The sequence below is a fragment of the Pararge aegeria genome, chromosome 16 (genome assembly GCF_905163445.1).
Source record: "Pararge aegeria chromosome 16, ilParAegt1.1, whole genome shotgun sequence".
NCBI lineage: Eukaryota > Metazoa > Arthropoda > Insecta > Lepidoptera > Nymphalidae > Pararge > Pararge aegeria.
Genome location: NC_053195.1, coordinates 12,985,491 through 12,999,835, shown reverse-complemented (window position 1 = coordinate 12,999,835; position 14,345 = coordinate 12,985,491). Strand labels below are relative to the sequence as shown.

The following is a 14,345-nucleotide window of genomic DNA, read 5'->3' as shown; positions in this document are numbered from 1 at the left end:
CGACCTCCCTGGCGCAACGGTGAGCGCTGTGAATTCAAAGAGGACCCGGGTTCGATTCCCAGCAGGGTAAATTTGGAAATTTATAATTTCTGAATTTTCTCTGGCTAAGTTACCACCCTAACGACAAAGACGTGCCATTAAGCGATTAAGTGTACCGGTGCGATGTCGCGTGGAAAACGATTAGGGGTATGACTACCATACTCCCTAACTGGTTACTCCCATCTTAGACTGTATCATCAATAAACAAGGAATAAAAAAAAAAAAAAAAAGACAGTATGTATGTAAACAGAGGAGGCATTTAGTTTTTATATAGTTAACAAAATAAATAAGCTGTAATTATAGTTAAGTTAATAAATTTTCCGCTTTGTGGTGTAGTTTATACCTAATTTAGTAAGTTAATTAGTAAATTTTGGATAAATACGTAAGCCAATTAAGTATAATAACCCTAGATTCTATCGCTAGCCAGGTAATTCTCTTCAAGCTAGCATAACAGGTTATAATATAATGTCACAAACACTTTTGTTTGGTTTTGATTATATATTAGCTATTATATAGCACTAGTTTAATTAGAGTACCATGCTACCGTGTTATAGTATATGTACATGACAATACAGGATGAGATCAACACTTGGAGATATAACTTTACAATGTTTTAATAAAAATACGCAGTGACAACCATAATATCACCGGAGTTTACTGTATAACAATAAATGGGTTAACGGATTACTATGGCAACACGAACAAAATATATAATATTTAATTCAAGTAGTCCGACTATAAAGCTCAAAACTAAGAACATAGGTACAGAACCCTCATTCAGCCATTATTGCATGCATTGCATTGTGTCCATAAACCCGCGGAATGTTGCTAGCTCACAAACTTTTCCCATTTTCCTTATTTCATGGTAAACGCTTAGAGGTAAAGTAAATACTGTCTGATAAATAAAATGAAGTGGCTAACAGCCTGTTCGAGAAAGACTACTAAAGTGTAGTGGTTTTTGACATTTCAATATTAGAATATACGGAAACCGCGTATGCTCTTAATTATCCATATCCCTATCCCTACTTAATATTATAAATGTCAATGTAAATTTGTTTGTTACGCTTTCACGCAAAAACTACTTAACCGATCCTCATTAAACTTTGTACACATATTCTTGGAAGTGTTAGAAGTAATATAGGATACTTTTTATCCCGACATTAAGCTCGGTTCCTTTGGGAGAGGGGATGAAAGTGTTTGACGATTTTATACCATAACTCCAACAAATTATAATCGATTTAAATAATTATCTTTGTACTATTGAGTTTATATAATGTGTTTAATTTTGCCTAATCTTTGTTTAGATCTGATGAATGTGGTTGGAAATAGAGGACAGAACTCCTCAGCGGACAGCAGCATACCCCTCATTTAAGGCTTAGCGATACTGAATACTTTAATTTTTTTTTTGACTACAACTAAATTGAATTCCACATCCAAAAACAAAATCAAACGCAGACGAAGTCGCGGGCAACAGCTAGTATGCTATAAAGAATCTTTGGAACGTCAAGACTTATCTGTTTGTAGTTACTTTACAACCAGTTCGGAATGCAGACTCTACCGAGAAGGAGCCTGTACAAAACTCACCAGTTGCTTTATGACAATGTTAACACAAAACTGAAATATAAATGTTGTTAATGAATTGTCATGAAGTAATATATGAAAACAGAAGTAGGTTTAATATGTAGTTAAACTGAATGTAATGATGTTAATTTCATTGAATCAAGTAATAGTGATATTTTTTTAATGGGTTGTATGATGAGCGCTAGTAAAACTTTTGTAAATTAAATGTAACGCCTTTATAGAATTTTAATTCTTATTATTAACCCGTCTTGCTCTTGAAACTAAACGATGGTCAAGCTGCGTCAAGTTTTAGAGATAAAATTCTGAATTCCTCATTTCTTCCCCCGTAGAGTGTGATACGGGCATCTGCAGCTCAAACTGATTATACATACAAAAATTTAACAAGATCGACTTTTCGTATTCCCCTGTTTTACCCATCCAAAACTGGGACGAGTTGAAGGAGAATTTTAAGAAAGATTACTTGTAGGTTTGAATTTATATTTCAAGCGTCGTTGTTATGATAACTGAAGATCGGCTACTAATTCGTACAAAATTAGTGTCTCCGGAGAATGCTTGATTTTAGTTTGTATAAGACTATAAGTAATATTATTGTGGTACCTACATATTATGTTCTACAATATTATGTATTACAAACTGTTGCTTGGCGGATAAGTCACCAAGTTTGTCCGTTTCATTATGACTCGCTTTACAAAGATACTATTATTTCAGGCTGAGATATTTTTATTACTGAAATAAGTATAGCGTACTAGCTGTTGACCTGAATTCTTCTTCCGCTTTTATTATTTTATTTTAAAAATCCCGTGGATACCGTATGGTGTTCCTGGGATAATAAGAAGCCTCTGTTACTCTCCCTCCTTTTAGCTGAATCTATAAAAATCATGTTTATTGGTTGCTAAGTTAGTGCGTGAAGGAAGGATAAATAAACATACTTTACCATCTATACGCGTCGAATTCTGTACATTGAAGATATTTTAAAAAATATTTTTGAAATGCACCTATAACTGAGACTGATTTTGAGCGCTGTGAATTTAATTAGGAGGTCCCCGGTTCGATTCCGGGCAGGGACAATTAGGGACTTTATTATTTCGGAATTTTCTCTGGCCTGGTCTGGTAAGAGGCTTTGGCTGTGGTTGGTTACCTACCAGACCAAGGCACGTCTTTGTCTGTAGGTTAAGACGCTAAAACGCTAAGCGATTTAGTGTTCCGTTGCGATGTCGCGTAAAACCCGATTAGTGGTATGTGTGACTACCATATTCCCTAACAGGTTAGCCCTCTACCATCTCAGACTGCATCATCACTTACCCGTGAGATTGCAGTCTTCATTCGTGTCAGTCTGATAGGAAGATATGAAAAAAGAATGAAATGCCATTTCTATCTAATAATTAGGGTGTAAAAAATATTATAGAACGGTTTAGAATTATAAATAAATAAACGAATCTTTTCTCTTCATAATAAATGGTAGAGTGTCGATTAAAAAGGTGGAGGGATTGTGTTGAAGATGATCTAAAGAAAATTGTAAAGTTGAAGTTGTGGAAGAAGGATGCGAAAGATGAAAAAAAAAACTAAACAGGTACTAAAGGACAAGGCAAAGGGTAAATAAAGGCCGATGAAAGTAAATAAAGATTAACGATCCATAAACAACTACTACACGATAAAGGCAGTTTTCTAATTAGTTACTTTCGTAGAAGTTTCTTTCAATATCGAAAATCACCCATTATTAGTGCTCGAATAACTTGTAATGGATAATACTTGAATACATGTAATTACTTATCCTGTTGTCTCTTGAATAATGTTCATTACTTAACTTCTGAGGTCAATCGATATGTGTGGGTGGATTGTATCGCTAACATTGTCGTTTAATTCCCAATAATCTTTTGATGCCTAGCCTATCGCCCTACGAATAGCTGGCGTAATAGTGTTTACTCGATACAAAAACACGTAGTCATTATTGCTATAACTTTGTAGGAATAGATTTATTTTCATTTGTATATTCCTCTTTCTTCGACGGCCGAGTGGCGCAGTGGGCAGTGACCCTTTCTTTATCCAAGGCTGTGGGTTCGATTCAAACAACTGAGGAAATATTTGTCTGATGAACATGAATGTTTATCAGTGTCTGGGTGTTTATCCGTATATACTTATATTGTAAGTATTTATGTAAATTATTCATAAAAAATATTTATCAGTTATCGTAGTACTCAAACTACACTTACTTTGGGGTTAGATATTTATTTATTTACTTTCTTTGATTGCTTTTTTTCTATGTTCGATAACGTGTCACATGGTCTTTGGTTAAAAGGTAAAAGGGTAGGTTAAAGGGTAAAGCAATCACCGGAGTTCGGAAGTTGGTGCTGTCCATACAAGTCTAGAATTGCATTCAAATATTAAAGACGGTAAGGAAAAACTAAACTAAAAGAAATGAGAACACCTACCATCAAAATTATTATGCGAAAGTATGTCTTCGGCCACAGAATCAAGAACAAACAGAAATCGTGTATACGACTAATATTGAAGCATCAAAAACCACCCCACAGTAGTAGGTATTTCTCGAACAGACTGTTGGTCACTTCACCATTTAGCAGTTACAAATTTTGCCTCTTAATGTTTTGAAACGTTTACCATAAATTGGGAAAATGGGAAACTTTGTGAGCTAGCAACATTTCACGGCTGTGAAGTAATACGTGCGCGGGGCGTTTTCATGGTTTTTGGACACAACGCACAGCATGCAATAATGGTTGAATGAGGATTCAGTTTTTAGCTCCTAGCTTATGTTTTAAATTTACTAATATAGTTATCACTATCACCTAACATTGATAGTAACATATTATATGTATGAACGCTTCAGAAGTAACTGTGATAGGTCTACATAAATAAAACATTATTGAATTAGAATTAGAATTTAGATACCTGGAAAGCATCTGAACTGTGCCCATAGGCTTTAAAAGCTATCCTTTCTTACCTGTTAAAAAATGGCTTAAAAGCCATACAGATCTTGACAGAGTTTTGTATTGAGATGAACCTACCATACCTGGCATACCAATAGTAACTTTTCAGCCTGGGTTCAGTGGGATTTTTAAAGAACCGAAACAAACTAGGATAAAATCTACCTGATAGAACCATATAAATTGACTATGACAGTTAATCTCTTGTTGATTAAGTGTTGTTTCTTCTTTCTTCTACTTCAAAGCTAATAAGTTTAACCATGTAATTTCAGCGTTCAATTTATTCACTGAAGATCACCAGTAAAACTTTTGTATGTTATAACTTGTGTAATAAATAATTTGTATAGTTGTCAAATGTCAAAACACAGGTTTTGAAAAAGTAAGGCAGACTCAGGGTACTCAAATATTCAAAAGGGATTTAAAAGAATTCTAGAATTCTACTGCCTGCTATATACTAAATTGCACTGTCACACCCTCAGCCTAGTAGCCCACTGCCGGGAACAGGCCTTGTCTCATATAGAAGAGAGGGTTTTAGAGCATAAACCTACTAATGCGGGTTGGTGGACAATAATAATAATAATAATTATTTCTTTATTTCAGGCAAAGCCCATATTAATACATTTAAAACAACAATTAGTATTACTTAATATACAATATCGAATTAAAAAATCAATTTAAATGGCATGTCAAAAATGTAAAATTAAAAGACAAAATAATAAAAATTAAATTGTAATTTTTTAAAAATTAAAAATTACAATGAATAATGATAATTATTAAATTTAAAAAAAAAAAAAAAAAAATTAATACTATTTGCTCCGTGTGTGTGCATGTAAACCCACCCAGTGCCTCCAGAACGGGTTATTTAGCTTTCCAGCTAGTGTTTGCGAAATGCTGTTGCTACTGCCGCGAATCCTGCTCATCAAAGATGCAGCTCTCTTCCTCATTACACAATAAAAGTCATCATCGTGAGCATCTGCAAACATCTCTGTCACACACACATAATACACTGTCACAAATTCAAACAAATACTGCCAAAAAATACAGTGACTTTTAAAAACAAAATAATTTTTCGTCATTTAAATAGGTATAGAGGTGGCACTTTTGATGCGTTCATTACATATACAAAAGGTGTACCTACATAGTGAGTAGTGATGGCGATAACTAGGTATATTCGTTAACTTAAAACGAAAGCTACTAGGGTTACAAAAGCGCCCTGGTCTAACAAGAAGCCTACAAAAAACTTACCAGGTGTTCTTTTTGTTATTACCATCATATTATTAAACCCCTTTTATCATAGACTTTTATAGCTATCCTCGCTTAAACAAGTAACACAAACATTTCGGATACCATGGCTTGCATTATGCACTCTTGTACAATCTACCATAAGTCACAGGTTTCTACCAATAAATAACTTTAATATAAGTACTTGCTAAGTCGGATTTACATTATGAATTTCGTGGAATAATTAATTTATATTGCATCCCACTAATTACGTAATGTATATACAACTGTAGATAAATTTATTTAAAACTTTAAAGTTTAACTGTAAATATACAGAAATAAAAAAAAACCTGCGTTTTTTTGCGGCTTTAGTTTTCAACTTTGTATTTTTGTTAAACCTAGTTAGTGCTCGGTCGGGGCGGTCTGTAAAGTTAAATTAGGATTGGAAATAGTCTACTATTCGAACTGAAGGTCTCCAGCTGAATATACTACAAGTTCGGTCAAATAGTTTGTACACTCTGAAAGATGCCGCCATTTCATGCCAAAAGGTAGCGTCGGCTACTTCAAAGACTCAGCACGAACTGTATACCTGCAGTGTACATTGCCTGCGTTGCGATTCGGAACATTAAATTTTTATTTTTTATACTATTACAAGTTAGCCCTTGAGTGCAATCACACCTGGTGGAAAGTTACTATGCAGTATTCGATGTAAACGGGCTTTGGGCAATTTGAAACCGTATCTCTCTAGTCGGTTTCTACGCGAAATCGCTAAAATATTGTATTTATCTAAAAATAAATAGATTAATTTATTATAAAATAACGTATTTTCATTCACATTCGGTTCTTATCTATATATCTATATCTATATAAATGATATGCGGTTTGTTAGTCTCACTAAAACTCGCGAACGGCTGGACCGATTTGGCTAATTTAGATCTTAAAATATTCGTGGAAGTCCAGGGAAGGCTTAAACGGTGATATATATATATAATTCTTCTTTACATATGTTTGTCACCTAGCTCCTCCTAAACTGGTAGTCCGTTTTTGTGTATATTTCAATACGTTCCTGGTTGGTTTGAGAACACAATTGGACCCGGTAGGTGAAGCTGCTTTACCGGGCAGGACTTAATCGGCCGAGTCCACTAGTTTTCAATAAAAAAAACTTAAAGATCCAGCGACTCAGTATGGATTTAGTTTTACCCAGTGGGATGACATCCAGTGATCAAACTCTTTGCATGCAATTAGGTCAAGTGGTAAAAGCAATTATGGTCGTGTCATGAAATTGTATGTAAATTACAAAAGCTCAATTTAATAGCCTCAAATGGTCGTGGCAAGGTTCGCTTAATATAGATGTAGAAGCTTGCGGTATGCCTACTTTGTAAACCAATTATGTACCTACAATGTTTATTATAATACAACTTGTATTTGATGTTAATCGTAAACATGATGCGACCTACCTGGCGCAGTGGTGACTGCTGTCATTTTAAGCAGTAGGTCCCGGGTCAGATTTCCGACAGGGAAAATTTGTGTCTAGTCTGATGCGAGGATTTGGCCGTGGTTAGATACCACCCCCACTTATGCATAATTTTGGCCAATTTAATTAATTAATTAATTTTGGTATGAACTGGGATCCCTTTTTTTAAATAGACGTACAGGCAAAATGTTTTCTAACATTTGGAAGTGTGCTACATTTAACCAAAACGCTTAGAAAACCATTAATAGTGTTAACAAAAGCTATTTTGCCAGATTTATTGACTACTAGCATTGGCTACTGAGTATTTAGCGTGATGGACTTAGGCCGTAAACGTTTCGCTCTCTGTGAAGAGACCCGTACCCTGTAGTGCACCGCTAATGGGTTGACATGCATCTCGAATCATTGCCAATGTTACACCGTGACATCAGAGACGTCAAACTGCTTAGTTCTGTTATACTTATTATAACCTCAAAATTGTTACATTTATATCTGTCACAGTATTGTTAATTGTGTTAAGTAAAACCCCCTTAATAAGGTTAAAATTTGACTCACCGTACTGATTTATCTGCTTGTCCCGGTTATTGCACTTTAAGCTTTTACTTATTCAACTATTTGTTAATATGTTATGTGTTGAACGTAAATACTTATTCAACTATTTGTTAATATGTTATGTGTGACGGCCGATTGGCGCAGGGGACAGCGACCCTGCTTTCTGAGTCCAAGGCCGTGGGTTCGATTCCCACAACTGGAAAATGTTTGTGTGATGAGCATTAAGTGTTTTTCAGTGTCTGGGTGTTTATATGTATTTTCTAAGTATTTATGTATATATAATTCATAAAATATTCATCAGTCATGTTAGTTCCCATAACAAGAGCTAAGCTTACTTTGGGGCTAGGTGGCGATGTGTGTATTGTCGTAGTATATTTATTTATTTATTTAAATATGGCAATACATAACCTTTTTTTGCGTGGTGGAAAAGCTTTATGGCTACCGCCGACCCTTGTGCAGGACGGAGGTTAAGTGGGACTCCCTAAAGGAGTATACTCAAATTAAAAACCACCACAACATGTCCATCTTGTTGGCACGCCCGGGGAGCCCGTTGTACACCTCCCGGACGTCTACCAACCACCCCAAGCACCATCCTATGCGGTGAGCGTCAATATGGCAACACACAACCTAATGTCTTGCAAAATGAATTACCAACTCAAATTGATTCCGCATCTTTGACACGATCAAAAAATATTGTTCTTACGTTGTACCTTATTATTAACTTAAATCTGCGCTGCGAACTTTATCTTTTAGCTTAATTTCGTAAGACCATTCTGCAAAATTTCATAATAAGTAGCGACTACTTTCAAGATTACTTTTTTGAAGTTATTAAAACAGTGTTTTTGTTAAACATTTCGCCTTTTATCTTTATTGATCAGATATCTTTACGTTGTTATTGGTCAAGCGGTCTTAACCAATTTTGGTAGCACCCACTGTATTAATTGTATTATATTGTACGTATGGAAACGCGTTGACATGCGGGCGACCTCGTTCGTCTGCGCTCGAAACGCTCAAGTCTTCGTATTTGGATACGATCATCGCATTTGACCTCGTATACAATTTTGTAATAAACAATGTTCTACAAGAAATGCATCAGCCAGTTTTTACGTTTTTTTTTTTAAATTCTACTACAAGTTAGCCGTTGAATGCCAGTCACACCTGGTTATTGTTTGTTATTGATGCTTTTTTTATCCTAATTTTAAAAGATGATTCTCTGGGCGAATATGCCTTTCTGTAGTGTTACATAACGTATAACTACATACAGTACTAGTACTACTAGTATTGATGCTGTCTGACATGGTAGCATCACTTGCTTTAACGGTGAAGGAAAACCTACTTAAGAGTTCTCCATAATGTTCTCAAGGGCGTGTAAAGTCCACTAATCGGTATGGCCTATCTCATGGCCTGGCCCTTCTCATTTTGACCTGTGCCTTGTAGTAAGTTATTTGGGGATTTTGTAATTCCTAAATTTTCTTTGGCCTCATGGCTTCGGCAGTGGTTTGTTACCACCCTACCGACAAGGACGTGCCGCTAAGCTATTTAGTGCTCCGGTACGATATCGCGTGAAACCGATTAAGAGTTTACTGGTTTGGGTAACTTGTATTTAATATAAAGTTTTTCTTACCTGTCTTATAATGTAAACTATCCTTTTTTACTTTATAGTGTTAAGTTTATTTTAAATTTTCAAGACAATAATAAAAACACACTCACATAAAGAAAATCTCTTTTTATTTCGTTTGTTTCTATTTATTTTATCGCACTTACTTTTTTTTTATTTTTAAAACCCTTACGTGTTACCATCCCTAGACTGCATCATCATTTACCAAAAGGAGTGCAGTTGGAGCCACGTGCTAACTTGCAGTAGAACACAAAAAAAAATATTACGTTTGTGTTGTTTACACTTTTAAGTGCTAGGTAATATTAAGTAACCAGTTAACCATCCGATTATTTAGAAACTAAACTTGAATTAAGGATTTCTGCGAGCACGATTTTAAGATTCCATAATCTCATTAAAACTGTTTTATGAGCATTTGTGTGCATAGAAAAGAAGTAATATTTTTCACCACGCCTTGCATGTCGCGTCGTGCTTGGCTCGTCAACGAAATAATTATTGCTTATGTTCTGTGAATGTGCCTCTCATGCTTGAAATTACGCGGTTACAGTGGTACTCTTACGGGCGAGCATTTCCACGCTTTTTATTAGGGTTCCGTACCTAAAGGGTGAAACTGTACCCTATTACTACGACTCCTGTATCTGTCACTCCGACTGTCACCTGGCTGTGTCAGATGAACCGTGATGGTTAGTCAGTTGAAATATTCACAAAAACATCAAATACTAAAAAAACACAATAAAATACATATTAACGGAGGCTCCCATACATTAGACATTATTTCTGTGCTGTTTTTATAGATATAGGGTATATATAGATATAAGGTATGGAACCATTTGTGCACGAGTCCGACTCGCACTTGACCGGTTTTTTAACTACCAGCCGCGTTTTCACCCGCGTTAATTATGGGTCGTACCGAAATGTCACAAAGAAACTGTTGGGTGGGGAGGTATCTACCTTACTCCCTCATAGACGAAACTCCTCACTTCCCCGAAATATTAATTCTACATTCCACCTAGACAAAGCTATTCTCTAAATCCTTCCCCGATTTATTAATCCTACGTTGTCTCATGAACTACATGTCCAAATATTATACTATATGCATAAGATTGCATTAATAATAAAATGAATATTGTTATAGGGATAATATTCTATGCTTATAATGACAATCAAAAACTCCATTTTCGATTTTATATTATTTTATTTCAATGCGTAGCTATGGCTTACGAATTTGTAAAATCAAAATTTACATACAAACCTAAAAAAAATTCAAATGATTACTCTTTATAATATAAGTACATGGTAAGGTACAGTAAGGATATGGACTAGTGGTTGGTTGCCCGCGACTTTTCCGAGTGAAGTTTGTGTACTTAAAATGTACTCATTTTTTTAACTTAACTAAGCCGGTTTTAATCGATGTAATACCGTCTAAGTTTCTATTCAACTTAACTTTAATTTCAGCGATTGTGTTTGGGTCAAATCTTGATATTAACTTTAGAGCCCCACCCTCCCTGGAGGAGGCAACCTGTCAACTCCATACAATGTTAGCGAAGAGCTGTCAAACTTATGTGTTTAGTATGAAAGGCTGGTTAGCAGCTTGATGGAAAAGTAACTTAGGCTGAGATCTATTAGAGCGTACTTCGACTTTGTTCAGTCATACTTTGCGTTAAAACGAGACAGATATCCGTCAGACACATAACATTATCCCGTTCTTAATGTGGTTATGTCTGACGTAATGTTAAGCATGCTTTATGTCATCTCAGCCTTAAGAGGGCATTGCCATCGATATAAATGAATAGATAGGCCCTTCGAACAAATATTTTACTCTAATTCGACCCATACATATATTATCTAAATACTCATGAACAACTACGTACCACAAATAAAGTAAACAAACAAATAAATAAACTACGTAGTATTTTTGTCATTGCAAAAGTAAATACAGCATAACCTTATTAAGAATTCGTAGCTCATTCGGGGAAGTATGACTGCCATGCTTATTTCTGTCGCCAAGCAGTATTGTGGACTACGGGCGTGCTCGCCGGAGTAATTAAAGGCAGGTGAGCCTGAACACCTACTCCTCAGGTTGATGATCCACAGGGTGGCACTTTGTCGGAAGTGTTTCTTGCATGCCCTGCGAAATTTTGATCTGTTTAAAGGCAAGAGTTGTTCACTTGTCGAGCTGGGCTATGTTTGTTCCGTCAATTGTTACTGTAAGAATTTAAGCATACGCCGTTAATAAGGAATACCTACGACTGGTCAGAGTTCGCTTCTTGTATTCAGTTAAATCGTCCAGTTGACAAGTCGGCAATACAAGATCATCCCGCTTCGTGTTCTTATCGTGTAGCACCAATGAGTCGGTGCCTTTTTGTTTGTACAGTGACCCAGTCCTTATAGTGTATCTATGGCAGCAGCTGTTGTCGTAATCGGAAGAAATTTTTTTGCACGTACATAAACCCCGCGACAATACAAAATACTAATGCCAAAGAGCTGATCTTGTGATGGAATTGGCTCATCACCCCTTTTACAAAATGTTTTTTTTTCTTGCACATACCTACAATCATTATTACGTATTCAACTCACATTATATCTTTCATTGGATTCTCATCACAAACAATCCTAAACAAATAGTCCTTATCTTCAACTTTCAGCTAGCAATTTTGAACTTACGATGATCTCTCATAATATTATATTTGTTTTTTCGGGATCGAAATAGGTTATATAATATGAAACAGTTCGGTCCAGTTGAGTCATGAATAGGTAATAAACTGAGAGGACAGTCAAACTTCTTTGACTTTTTTATTATTTTGGAAGTTGATGTCCCATATTTTATGGTCATTTTATGTTGTTATTAATACCTATTGCGGTTTTGACGAATGGCGCAGTGGGGAGTGATCTGGCTATATGAGTGGAGGTCCCGGACTCGAACCCCTGTAGGACAATTTGGGAATTTATAATTTCTGAATTGTGACGGAAAAGCTTTGGTCGTAACTATTTACATCATCATCATGTCCTTCCATTACTGGCCCACTACAGGGTACGGGCCTCCTTCCACAATGAGAAGGGTTTAGGTCGTAGTACACCACGCTAGCCCAGTGCGGATTGGTGGACTTCACACGTATTTGAGAACATTATGGAGAACTCTCAAGCATTCCGGTTTCCTCATGATGTTTTTTTTACACCGTTAAAGCAAGTGATATTTCAATTACTTAAAACGCGCTTCTAACGCGGATTCTAACTCGGCCCCCCGAAAGTGAAGCTGATGTCCTAACCACTGGGCTATCACCGCTGCAATAATATTTACTGATAAATAAGAGTTACTGAATCTTTACCTATACATGAATACTGCGTATATATATATGTGTGTATATATGTACTGTGTAGTTGGGCTTTACCGAATTTTTGGTAACGCTTTAAGAAAACCTTTCATTCGTCCGTCCATATCCGTTCGTAGCAACCACTTGTACATAAATGAAATGTATGTCAAAATAGGTAAAATTGCTAAATAGTACCAGTATAACGGATGGTATAAACCATTCCAATACCTACTAGGTATCTAAAGATAACTAACTTTCTTAACACATGCAGAATCTCAGAAACCTGAAATCTATCTTTAATGTTGACGTTTCTCTTGTTCACGCTATGAATGAATTGCAAACTGCGATGGTAACATAACATCTTGATATAATCGTCTGTGTTACCTTTGAAAAAATCAGATGACGCACAGATTACGGTTAGAATATCTTGCATGAGTCTGCACAAGCTACCTATGTATCTAATCTTAAAATTACAGATACCTTTTACAATTTAAATTTAAAAAATCACCCGTTATTTACAAAACTTTTTTGATACTTTTACCCACTTAAACGATTTAAAAGAAAGCGGTAAAAAATATGAAAAGACAATTCGCATAGAACAGATGCTGATATACATATGAGTACTTCAAGTTTAATTCGATAGACACACACCTTTACGATCGAAACTTAAGTGAAAGACGTTGCGCCTGCGCACCCACAGTTGCGAATACGACGCGCCCGCGACGCGCATGTTCAGTTTTGTGCTACAAATTAACTTCTATTAATTCGGTTGTCCATCATTATTATATAATTTTTACAGTTTTTTTTAAATTATTCTTGCTCACTCAACATCCTAAATCATTGGTGCTAGTTCGTGTTTGTGTGATTGACTTAAAGCATTTGTTTCGTCATGTGTTGCCTGTTTTTGTATTATGATTAAATCATTATAATTGTTTGGTTTAAGTGTTGTTGCATTTGAATTTTTCGCATTCTTTGAAAGTCACTCATCTTTATAAGATGCTAAGATGTGGAAAGTTGCTTGATCGGCATTAGTTATTTTTATTACCGCTACGCAAGTGTTTATTTTGGTCAAAACGAGATAGCTAATGGATGTACTTCATAACTTAACCACCAGAAGAAAACTGTGTTACAGATATTATGTCAACTTGCGATCGATATAGCTGGGTCTAGTTTAGTCTAGAGTTTTGTGTTTTCTATTCCCAATCCCAAGTGAAAAAAATTACGCTCGTGCATCAGATGAAATGATAATAATTCATAGTAACTTGTTTAAGAGTTTATTTTAATATTTGGCCGCGTACCTAATTGACAAATGTACAGTTATGCTTAGTAAAGCGCGGCTGCATACGATTATAGCAGAAATTCAAATAGTGTAGTAAAAAATACTGCAACACTTATTTTAATTAGTGAAAACAATGTTAGTTACATGAACAATAGCGCTTCCGTTGTCAGTTTGTACATTTTAGTATTCACATATTGTGAAATATCACAGTGTTCTGTGAATCCGTCGTTTTATAGTTAGGAACTTTTTTAAAAAGGAGGCTTACTGAAAATAAATCTACCAAAAAGTATATCGCCCTTATAGCAAGCTGTCTGATTTAGTATCAATTAATCGATTT

At 35.5% G+C, this 14,345-nt stretch overlaps 1 protein-coding gene across 2 annotated transcripts in view; it reads left to right on the top strand.

Moving 5' to 3' along the window:
- LOC120630269 (supervillin-like) overlaps nt 1-14,345 on the top strand; it is a 294,583-nt gene that overhangs the window by 39,382 nt on the left and 240,856 nt on the right. The gene's annotated exons all lie outside the window — the stretch shown is intronic.